Raw genomic sequence first — 12,434 nt, 5'->3', positions numbered from 1 at the left:
ACCCTCCCAGTTGCTCTCTCTAGGACCTTCCTCCCTCCTATAAGTATACCCCACCATTTCTGCTTCTGCCACGGTCCTGATCTCAGCCACCGGCAAGGCAGCCACCGTTCTGTTCTCCACTTGGCGATTCTGAGCCTTACGGAGCGTTGGTGGTGGGAAGAATTGCTCACTCACCACTGAACCCTCATCTTCGGTGTCAGAGATATACATCGATCCCTGCCTAGTGGTGTGTCTGAATGGGTTCAGGTTAATGCTGCCCTCGGACACGAAGCTATCAAAATCAAGATCGTCCTTAGCCTTGGTGGGCGCGTCACGGGGCGATCTGGTCGGGCTTGGACTAGGCGTCCATCGAGGGACATTGATCTTGGTCTCCATGATCTATTGTCGTATAGCTATGAAGTTCACTCAGCTCTACCTAGAACACCACCACCAAGCAAGAGATGGTTCTCTTTGGTATAGACACTGCGTTAGAATATCTACTGCAAAGAGAATAGCTATGAAGTTCTCTTTGCTTGTGTTTGTGCAATGGTACTTGATGATTGTATTATTTATACACCATTTCTGTTCAAACAATGACAGTCAGTCAAGAATATTTGTAGTCAATTTAATATCACGCGTGATGGTCAATGAAGGGGTTTCCGTGTCCAGACTGTAGACTCTACCTTCCCTTTCAATTTTGTACTTCTATTGGATGCTTCCTTGGCATTTCTTGCCTTTATTTTTAGTTAATAAAGGGAGAATGACACCTACCACCTTTTCGTTTTTTTGAATCAGACGCATAGTCGTTTTACCATCTTTTTTATTTATTTTCTTTTTTATTACCCCAATACGAAGTCAACTATTCGAGCCGTCCTAGTTGCTATAATAAAGTATGCTTAATGACTATTGACTATTTTTTTTTTGATATTTACACGCAAAAACTGCTTTCAGTATCAGAGACCTAGTGGATCCGCCTGTGGTACTTACGATCACTATCCTGTCAGCGTAAAACTAAGTGGGCTTACATCATTAACGCTCATGAATTTGAACCTAGACTGCCTGCTTAGCTGCCTAGACCCAAATCCCACTAGGAAAACCCCTTTGGGGCTTTGAGCTATTAACTTGATTTTAATATTTTCCAACTTCCAAGCATTTACGTGTCTTACTGAACAGGTTAATATATGACCCTAACGCTTAGATCGTGTTTGGATGCAACCACTTATCCAGATGAGCGGAAGGTCGGATCTTCTATTGTAGATGATAATTAGATTTCCCAGTTTATGTATTTTATTTGGGTAAGTTGATACAAGAAATGCATAAACCGGGAATAACGGATTCAATTGGATGGAAAAGTCTGGTCATACTTGGCAAGAATTAATCATCCGGAGGGAGAGGTTGAGGCGACAAAATCACATACATCATTCATTTTATGACCAAGTCCACATGGAAAATCAAATCATGTTCATGAACTCATTTATTTTTATCGTTACATGCTTAGTTATATATAGATTCACGTACGTAATCACATGACTGGTATAACCCACCAACATCCTTAATTAGCGATGAAAATGGGTCCTGTATGGGTCCAAAATGACTCGCTTCACCTTTTCCTAGTGAAGAAACCATGCAGAATCTCAAATCCTATCCTTATTTAAAAAAAAAAAACTCAGATCCAATTTGGTTTCAAGTTTCACTATAAGGTCTAAGTCACGTCGATCTAGGCTCACTCTTTAAAAAAAATAGGATATTCTATTTGTTTGCTTGATTATGACTAGAACCCGAATTGAGAGATGACAACACAATAAATTTGAACTGGCCGGTTGGTTATATCCTGCTTCAAATCATTAATGAAACAACTTATCAAAACGCCAATGTGACAACTGCATTGCATGCAATATATTCTGTTTCTTGAGTATGCTGAGCTATAAAGTCTTGTTTCTTATCAGACTAGAAAACTGCTCCTCGTTCGAGAAGAAAAATATATCCAGAAGTAGATTTACTATCATCTCTGCTGCCTATAAAGTCAACATCAAAATATCCAGTAAATTCTAAAGCATCATTTTAAAACATAGTTTTAAGTTTACAGTTTCTTTTAAATATCAAAATATTCTTTTTACTGCTTGCTAGTGAGGCCAGCCAAGATTACTTTGGTAGCGACTAACAAGGCCAACAAGAAAGCCGATATTAGGCCTTGTGCATAGCATAACATACATCAAGCTTCCAACAACTTGTGTATAAAGGACATTCAGTCTTTCTTGTCCATCACCTGGACTATTATTCTAACTCAATTTTACACTTTTTACCATAGGTGTTCTAACAGACTTGCAATAACTCATTTTAAATTTCTTGAGTATATGATTTATATACCTTTTTTGACTCAAGCTTAAAAGTTTAGAATTTCTATTACGAGTGATCTTAATTTCAAGAACATAGGATACTCTCCCATATTTTTTATCTCGAATTGAGAATTTAATCATGACTTGGTTTTAACAATCATATCATTATCATTTTCAGTCAAAAGAATGTCATCCACATATAGTGAGAGAATAACAAATTTACTCTCACTTTTTCAAACATAAACACAGTGGTCAAATTTATTTGCTACAAACCCAAATAACGTAATTTCTTTATGAAACTTTAAATACTACCGACGTGGTGATTGCTTGAGTCTGTATAGAATTTTTTTAATCTATATACTTTATCTTCTTTGCCTTTAATTATATAGCCTTCAGGTTGTTCCATGAAAATAGTTTTCTTAAGCTCATCATTAAAAAATATAGTTTGAACATTCATTTGATGTAATTCTAGGTTGTAGTGAGCTACAATAACGAGAATTATCCTTATTGAGGCAAATTTTGCAACAATTGAATATGTATCAATATAGTCTAACCATTCTTTCTGAGAAAATCCTTTAGCTACAGACCTTTCTTTAAATTTATCAATACTACATTCGAAATTGAATTGCTTCTTTAAAATCCATTTACATCCAATGACTTTTCTTTTCTTAAGTAAACCAGTCAATTCTTAGACTTGATTTTTCTCAATGAACTCAAGTTTGTTCGTCCATAGCTTTTACTCAGTCTATTGACTCACATGATTTTATTATCTCATCATATATATGACATGTTATCTTTCATGTCATCTATGTCTAAAGCATAACACAATTTATCTGACAGGTAGACATAATAGTCATCCAAGTAAGACATGGGAGCTCTAGACCTTTTGTGGCAAACTAGAGTATGATGAGAAGAAGATGATGATCATTTTTTCATATGTGAAAAGAAGGTTCATTAAACTAAGGTATTAGATTTAATTCAATAAGTTTTTTCATTTTTTTAAATTAATATGTCCAAGTCTTTGGTGCTAGACATTTACATTCACATTAAAGACATTGTCAATATAAACAAAAATAGATAAATTTTATTCATCTCAGAATAAAATTTTTTGAATAGGCCATATTGTTTATCAAAGACCACATAAAAAAGAACTCAATAATGTTTTCCCATAGTAACCTTTCTCGGTAAAAATCTAACTTCAAAACCCTTAGCAATCAAAGCTGGGACATACATTAAATTACGTCTCATGGATGATACAAACAAGACATTTGACAATAAAACATTGTTCCTAGAAGTTTCAATACGATAAGTCCCAACACTCATAATATCATAGTAGGTGTTTTTCACCATATATACACCCTATGTTCTTCGAATTTATACTTAATCATGTCCACCATTCCTTCGTTGCTCACGGCTATATGATATGTCACCTTAGAGTCCACCTATCATTTCGAAAGAGCCTAGTCCGCATAAGAGCATTTCGATTCCACACATATTATATCACACATCTTCTTTTGCTAGCCATTTTTGTTGTTCCTGTTATTGTTGTTGTTCATCCGACTCTAGCAATCTTTCTTGAAGTGTCCAGGTTTTTCACACTTCAAGCACTTTACCTAAGAGGTGGTTGTCTGTGACATGCAAAATGTTGAACCTTTTCTTATATCAAAATTGCCATTACCTTTAAAAACTTTTTTTTAAATGTAGGCATCTAGAAGGGCTATGACTATCGTTTGGAGCATCTTTTGTGAAGTATAATTTGCTTTTTTTGTCTTGTTGCATATGTTGTTACTCAATTTTACGTTGAGCAGGTAGATCTTTCAAAGTTAGGTTTTTAGAGTTCAGTCTTAGAACAGTTTGCACCATCTTTTATGAAGATGAGAGACTATATAGAATAATGGGTATTTGCATACGAGCATAATCATATTCTCAACAATCGTCAAGTCCTTTGACATTACTAGCATTTTGTTCACGTGGTCAACTAGATTGTCATTTTCTTGCATTCTATACGAATTATATTGCTCTAAGAGCAATTGAACATGGGTTTCAAAGGTAGTATCATATTTCTTTGAAATATCATCAAACATAGACTTTGCTGAAAGGTAATATTCGAACACCCTAATTAATGATATAGTCATCCATATAGGTGAGCATGTTGGTTCTGGCCAACATGTCATCTTTTTTATATTTAAGATAAACAATTTTATCTGCTTCTGTAACTTTGCCATCAAGGTCTCTCATTTCAGTAGTTAGTGCATTCTCGATGCCTTCTAAGGTCAAAATGAGAGGAATACTCCTCTTCCAAATATGAAAATTGATTTCATTAATTTATCAATTTTGGCCAATTCAATAGCATAAACCCTACTAGTTATTTTTTTTAATTTAAGTATTTTATGTTAGTAAAACATAATAAAGATATGTCCAACATTCAAGAAGAAGATAAATATAATAATATTAGCTATGAACTCATAAAATATCATATTCTTAATCAATAAATTTATGATATTAAATATATTTTGTCATGCAAATATCAAAGAAATGAAAGAATCAATTTCTAACTTATTACAACTAAAACTAAGATCAATGAGGCAAACTGCAAACTCTAAGCACTTTTATATAATTTTAAAAAAGTCAAAGGTGAGAAGTGAAAGAAAAAAAATAAAACCTCCAAAAACAAAACTTAAAAAAAACCCAGGAGGTTTTCTACAAAATTTCAGATAAGCCTGTTTTGGATATATGTCAGAGTTCAGGTCTATTTTTGAAAATTACCAAAAAATTAAGGGCTTGTTTTGTAAAATAAGAAATACATACGTCAAATATAAAAATAACAGGGCTAGAGATATAATTTTATTGCAACAAGATATAGCAGGCATTTACATAAAAGAGGATGGATAAAAATGTAAATGAACTAAACAGGGGTTTGACTAGTATTAGTGGAAAAGATCAGGGGGTAGTTTAGTAATATTACATGCTAATGCGTACAGAACCACGCGAACCTTTGAGAAACCAAAAACTTTGAGTGAAAAAAAAATCCCTTTCAGGTCAGTGAACTTCTACGAATATTTTTTTTCGAAGGTCGATTTGGGTTCGATCTTCCACTATAGGCAGCCCGCTTGGCTTGCCAAAAAAAGATGACAACAACAGTGGTTGATGAGCCGACGACAGGGGAAAAAGAATAAAAGAGAAAAAAGCACACAGGTAATCTTTCGATTCTCCTGATTTGTTTTGTTTTTTTTTTTTTTAGTGAAGAGAGGTTGCCGGATACTGGCAACCGTCTGCAAATCCACCTTTTGCTTTGTTGGCATTTTTTTCTTTTTTCTTTTTCTGTTTCCTGTTAATGAAAAAAAAGAAAGTATCTACAATTTTTTTTTTCTGTGAATCCCCCCCCCGCCTTTTTGTTAATAAAAAAGAAGGGAAAACCCTTTTTTTCTTTGAAAAAGGGCGTTCACTGCCGACGACCTAGTGTAGTGACCGGAGAAGTCTGGTGCCGGCGATCGAAGACCCGTTGCTTCTTAAAAACAGAAAAAAGTTTTATATTTTTGTTGTTTTTTTAGGGGACAAAAAAAAAAAACAGAGGAGGTTTTTAACTTTAGGTTCGCCTATTTTTCTTTTGCCGGTGACCCTCTAGCGACTTGACATAGATCTTGATCCTGGGGTTGTGTTATTTTTTTTAAAGCAATGTAACCACAAATTTTTTTTTGCAGGGGCCTTTTATTTATTTTAATAAACCCGATTCAGGGTCTCTTATTTTCTTCGAGAAAAAAAATTTGAACCAATAAAAAAAATGAAAGAGTTTTTCCAAAGGGGTTTTTCCTTTTCTTTCCGGTTTTTTGTTTTTTTTCTTTAGATTTTAGTAGGGTAGGTCACCGGAATCTGGTGACCTATCAGACTTTAAAAAAATGACACAATTAATGAAAAACTCCCAAAAGGTTGAATTTCGCTGGTACTTGATTGCTCCTTGCTACTGCCCTAAATTAAGAGAAAGAACTAATCTAGGGCAGGGGAGAAATGGCCACTCTCAAGGGTTCTGATAGGAGTCCCTCGAGATCCATTCACAATGTGGTGGAAATTAGGGATATGTTGCTTAAAATGTTTTTTCTTGCATTTTGCAGGTTTTGACTTTCCAGTACCTTGTCAAACAATTTCTTTTAATTTTCTTGTTCCCTTCTGGAGCTTTCTTTATTCCTAGAGCAGCAATATGGATATGTTTACATATTTTCTACATATTAAGAGTGAAAGGTGGATGTTTATTTGTTCTGTATGTATATGTGCTATTAATGCTGCTTTTACTGTTTGATTTTCTCAAGACACCAGCAGTATTGTGTGAACCATTGTACTGTCATCTGGTTTGCCTTTTCTCTTGGAAATGTTATTCTAACCCTTGCTCCTTCTGAGCATTCAAATTGTTTCACTAATTTTGGACTTTATGTGCATGGGTATATGCATATGTATATATGCATGTGCAGCTGGTGTGTATATGTGTGCATATATATGTGTGTGCGCCTGTGAGCAATAGAAGCCTGGTAATGGCACCAGGAAGTGCTAGCTTTCACACAGGTATTGGGCACTTGAGATACCATGTTTAAAAGTATTAAAGACATTTCATGAATGTCATAGACATCATGTTTGACCTTATAGTCTTGGAAGACTATTGAATGTCACTAATTGTTTTGCTTTCACCTCCAGCCTTTTAGGCAATCATATGAAGCTCCATTATAGCAGTTATGTTGAACAAGTTAGGCATAAATGATGTCTCTCTTCTATCAGTTTCTGAAACTCCTAACAAAAAGAAGCTTGGATTGTATATCTTGGCTGGGCTGAAAAATAGACAAAAGATCACCCACTGAAGCGTTATGTACGTGGAGCAAATCTAGCGCTTGATCAGATGGTGTGTCCATTTCTGCTGTTATTGTTTTTCAATTCTTTGGTTCTGCCAGCAATTCATTAACATTTTTTTGTTTATTATTTCCCCTTTGGTTTGCTGTTGAAGATGAGATATAGACATCAGTTGAAACTGAGTTGCTTTCTTGCAGGTAACGGGATTATTGCGTAATCAGAATTATGGAGAGCGAAGATTAATGGATCATGCAACTGTAATATTTAATACACTGTTAGCAAGAACTTCCAAGACTCCTAGAACATTCTTGATCAACCATTCAGATTGCACTGGTTATATTTCCAACTCCTGATGAGCTGACGAATTGTGTAGAAAAATGATTTAAAGAGATGGAGAAAAACGATTTAAAAGTTGAACACCTTCATTTGCTATATTTGAAATCAAATTTATATCTTGAACTTTAGAACGATTTCTGTTTCAACAGATATCATAATAAAATGATGGCTCTGTTGCTATATTTGAAATCAAAATTTCCTGTTTTTATAGTCTTTCCAATGCCACCAGTTGAATGTCTTTGGGATTTCTGGCTCTGTTGCTTTATACGCTATCAAGTAGGCTTTCATTTGAAAACTGTTAAGAGCCCATCCTCTTTAATATGCAAGCAGGGAGGACTTTAATTTAACATAAAGGACAAAAAATCTGATTATTTGGATTTGGTACTATTCAAGCAAATGCATCTTCCAACTTTCTAAGCACAATGATACAGCTATAGTTTAACTTTTCTCATAGACCTACAAATGTTTCAAATTGGGATCCAGCAGAAGAGAAGGGACAAGATTTTACACTATCATCCATCTTTTCCATTAAGGAAAGACGCTGGGGTTTTACCCCAAAATTCTATTAAATAAAATCAGCTACATCCGATCACCCATTAAGGGTAGCCAATCATGTGGATTATCCTTCCACGGCCAGCAAGGGACCTCTATGGATCACATGCTCAATGTGCAGGCATGCGACCGATGAGGCTGCAGCCATGGATCAGCCACCATCTTTTGCAGATGCGATTAGTCTCCACAACTTTGAAAAATTAGAAATCAGCTCCAGTTTCTGACCTTGCTAGAGCTCATAAACAACAATCAGCTTCAATAGGCTCCCGACTGTTGGATAGGCTTGATTAATTTCGGTTTCAATGCCAGGGCACATTCAGAAGTAGAGTGGCTAAGTACCAGAGCATTGTCTTTAGAACCAACATTCTTCCCTCCTACCCATTTAACGCTCGGATAGACGCCATTACTGACTGTAAATCCTTAGAGGCCCTCTTTGACATGTCGCTGAGGACATTCTCTGTGGGCAACTACATGTATAGTGTTAACTATGGAGGAACTCGTGTGCTTGCTTATTTGGATACCTCAGATAAAAAACTATGTAGTCCTTAAGAGCTTTGCATTGGATAGACTGAAGAAGAGCTCAAGGAATTGGGCTGCCCAGTTGCACGAGTCCTTGCAGAAGATGTTCGACACATTGGAGAAGGATGTGAAACTCCTAGCATGAGTCCTTGCAGATAATTGAGGATTATGCAAGAGTGAAACACCTGACAATAAGTGAAGAGATCATACTCAAAACTCCTTGACTAATGTCTTGAGTTTTCACAGATACATATCAGTCCTGCAGTTAACTGATTTGTTCCATAGCAAGTAAAAATTAACAGAGAATCAAAACTAAAACACACTAGGAAATTTAATGGGATCAACAATGCTGAAAGTTTCTAAACAGTCTACCAAGGGTGAAGGCCTACTTTGCAAACATCAAGACTAGCCTACAAAGAAACGAAGCACAAGAAAATTTCTGAATTTAACTGTCCGTCACATGAAAGCAAGCTTCATGTTACCCTGACAATCATCTTGCTCATGAAAGTAAACTTCATGTTACTCGTGAACTGGGATTTGCCTTGTGCTCCCTGTAGAAGCGAAACAATGGAAGGAAACGAACAAGCTATAACACATTGCCTTGTGCTCTTCAAAGTTCACATGAAGGAAGATGACATCCGAGTGCATCCCTGCGATCTGACAAATCTAAACCCCACAAAACAAAAGCCAAAAAGAAGTTTAGGTCCTCATCTCACCTTTCCCTTGAACTGTTTATAAAGATACACAAAACTGAGAGAGAGAGAGAGAGAGAGAGAGAGAGAGAGAGAGAGAGAGAGAGAGAGAGAGAGAGAGAGAGAGAGAGAGAGACCAAAGTAATTCAACATTACCACTCATGAAGACCAACACAATGTTGAACCCATGAACTGAACAAGAGCAAAAGCCAAAACAAAAAGGAAAGCACAAGAAAAAAAACAGAGAGATAAAACGGGCTCACGCCAGAGCCGCTTGCCCAGATTGCGGCAAAGGAGAGGTAGCGTCAGCAGGAGGGAGCAGAAGATCACTAAGGTGCATACGCAAGATCGCATAAACATCTACCAAGATTTTATGCACCAAGTTTTGAATGTTAACTGGAATTTGACGAAAATGAGCATCGTTTCGCGCCATCCAAACAAACCACCAAGAAGTAAGCAACCACGTCTGCCAGATGAACCTCCACCTCTTGCTGCGCCTAATACAAACCGGCCCCAAGATCAGATCTAGCACAAAGGACTCCTCCTTAAAAAACACTTCCGGATGCCTCCAGGTCCTGCTAAAGAGTTCCATAAATATTGGGCAAGAGCAGAACAAGTGAAACGTAGATTCTTCTACAGCTTGATAAAGCACGCACCAACTCAGGAGCTGAATGACCTACTTCTTTAAATTAATGTGGGTCTGGATCCTATCGTGCAAAATTAACCAAGCCAAGACTCGAGAACAGGGAGAAGGACCCTTCGCCTAAAGCACATCCTCGGGCAAACAATCAGCCCCCAGCGGGAGCAACGATCTATAGACTTTTTTTGTGAGAAACTCTCCGCTTGGCGCCAACGCCCACTGCAACCACTGACCAAAATTTCTGGAGTCCTCAAAATGGTCTCTAAAGTAGGCTAAAGCCCTCAACCACGATTTACGCAAGTGCGAGAGTGCCAAACCCCGGGTTCCCAAACGAACCGAGATAAGAGTTGAAGCCCCATATTTAGCAAGAAGCAAACTAGCACAAGGGTTATCCGGTTGGTGGACCAACCAACATTGCTTGGCGACAAGAACAATGCATCGCAGTCTGGGCGCAAGAATGCCTAAACCAACCATACGTTGAGGTAAGACCACCGAACGAACACCAACCAATCAAGTGACGTATACCCTTGAGTTGACATCTAGACCATAGAAAACCTGCCAGCAAGTGCATCAGCTGCTTCTCTACTCCCACAAGCATCACAAAAATAGACATGAAAAATTCTGGAATAGTTGAAAGAGCATGTCTGACTAAGGTTAGACAGCCAACGAGAGAGATAAGACGACTGCCACGAAAGCAATTTGCGCTTCACTTTTTGAAGTCTCGGAGCCCAAGCAGCATAAGAGAGGTGCTTCACTTGTAATGGCAAGCCCAGATACATAATAGGCAAGTCAGAAATAGTGCAATTAAAAATTCTCTTTCTAGCTGCAAGCATATTGGCATTAACATTGAACATGGTAATAGAGCATTTGGTCTCATTTAGAGAAAGCTCGGATAAGGAGAGAAATAACTGAATGATAAACTTGAACCTAAGCATCTGCTGAACATTTGCACGACAAAAAATGATCATATCATTAGCATAAGTAAGAATATAACCCAGGATGTTGGAAACCTGCAAAGGATCAAAGAAACCCGATACAACAACTCGCTTAAGCAAGACCACAAGACCCTCAACAACTGCATTGAACAACAAAGGCGATAGGGGGCACCCTTGCCGCAAACCCCGCCCTAGCTTGAACCAGTCTCCTCTAACACCATTGATATTTAACATGGCCTGGGCATTTGAGACCAGCTCCCTCACCCAAACAGAAAAACGATGACCAATACCAAAATTTGCTAACATTTACAATAAGAATGGCCAATGCACAGAGTCAAAAGCTTTATGAAAGTCTAATTTAAGGACAAAGCAAGGTTGACCGTTATGCTGCAAGGAATGAACAACCTCGAACGCCATGATGAACGAGTGTTAGACCCTCTTATTATGGATAAAGGCGAACTGAGAGTCTGAAAAAATCTGGTTAGCCGCTGATTTCAGTCTATTCGCCAAAACCTTGGCAAACATCCGATAGAGAGCACTCATAACTGAGATTGGACGAAATCATGAAATATCAGTGGCCTCATCATCTTTCAGAATAAGCGAAATAATAACAACATGAAAATGATAAGGCAGTCTAGAGTTACGATGAAACTCATCAAACATGCTCATCACGTCTGATTTAACATAGTCCCAAAAGATTCTAAAAAAGTTGACATGAAACCCATCAATGCCAGGCGCTTTCCAACCCGACAGATCCTTAATGGCCCTAAAAATCTCATCTTCAGAGAACCTCATTTGCATAGATCTGGCTTGCTTAGGCTGAATTGACCAAACTAGGATATTACCCAAGACACCCTCCGCAGTTAATGAAGCAGAATATAAGTCCTTAAAGTATAGCGAGATTGCCGGATTAACGTGTTGATTGAGATAAGAAACACCCTCAATGGAAATAGAAGGAACAACCTTCCTCCTATGACGATGGGAAGCATATGAGTGAAAAAATTTAGTGTTGTCATCACCAACCGTAAGCCATTTCACCCTAGACCTCTGCTTCCAACAAATTTCCTCTTTGACCCTCTAGCTTTTCAAGAGCATAGTTAATTCAAAGGACCTGACCTGGAGACTGAGAAGTTGCAAATCAGATAAAGAGTCAGGAGAAGACATCGACTGATACAACGCAGAAATCTCTTGATCCCATGCGGCCATTTGCTTAAATTTTTCCACCTTACGACTATGAAGCCAAGCTTTGATATCCTTAGCTAGACGAGAAAGCTTATTTTGAACCCGGAGCGCGGCCCAATGCTCATCAACATGTTTGTTCCAAGAATTAGCAATAACCGAGAGAAACTCTGGCTCCTGAAGCCACCATTCTTCAAACGCAAAGCTCCTGGTGGGTTGAAAGCCATTCCCTCAATGAGTGATGATCTGACCATGATCCGAGATAGAGTGAGCAAACAACACACACTTAATATCGAGAATGAGGTCCAATAAATTAGGGGTGACAAAGACCCTATCAAGACCCTACAACATGGATGAGACCGCCTATTCGACCAAGAAAAGCGCTCCCCGGTTAAAGGAATAGGGTAGAGAAAATGTCAATGAACGAAGTCTT

At 37.7% G+C, this 12,434-nt stretch overlaps 1 long non-coding RNA gene across 3 annotated transcripts; it reads left to right on the top strand.

Annotated features, from left to right (window-relative positions):
* Nucleotides 1-5,435: 5,435 nt before the first annotated feature.
* On the top strand, nt 5,436-7,652 carry LOC149846712 (uncharacterized). Of its 3 annotated transcripts, XR_016430548.1 has the most exons (4): nt 5,463-5,510; nt 6,779-6,869; nt 6,999-7,200; nt 7,346-7,652. It is a non-coding gene; the product is annotated as an uncharacterized LOC149846712 (long non-coding RNA). The 3 variants fall into 3 exon arrangements; XR_016430547.1 differs by lacking the exon at nt 6,779-6,869 and having other exon boundaries at nt 5,436-5,510; XR_016430546.1 differs by having other exon boundaries at nt 5,454-5,510; nt 6,779-7,200.
* The last annotated feature ends 4,782 nt before the right edge of the window (nt 7,653-12,434 follow it).

Source organism: Nuphar pumila, chromosome 2, assembly GCF_984573655.1.
Source record: "Nuphar pumila chromosome 2, dmNupPumi1.hap1.1, whole genome shotgun sequence".
Classification (NCBI taxonomy): domain Eukaryota; kingdom Viridiplantae; phylum Streptophyta; class Magnoliopsida; order Nymphaeales; family Nymphaeaceae; genus Nuphar; species Nuphar pumila.
The sequence above is the reverse complement of the archived record's forward strand: the minus strand, read 5'-3'. Positions and strand labels throughout refer to the sequence as shown.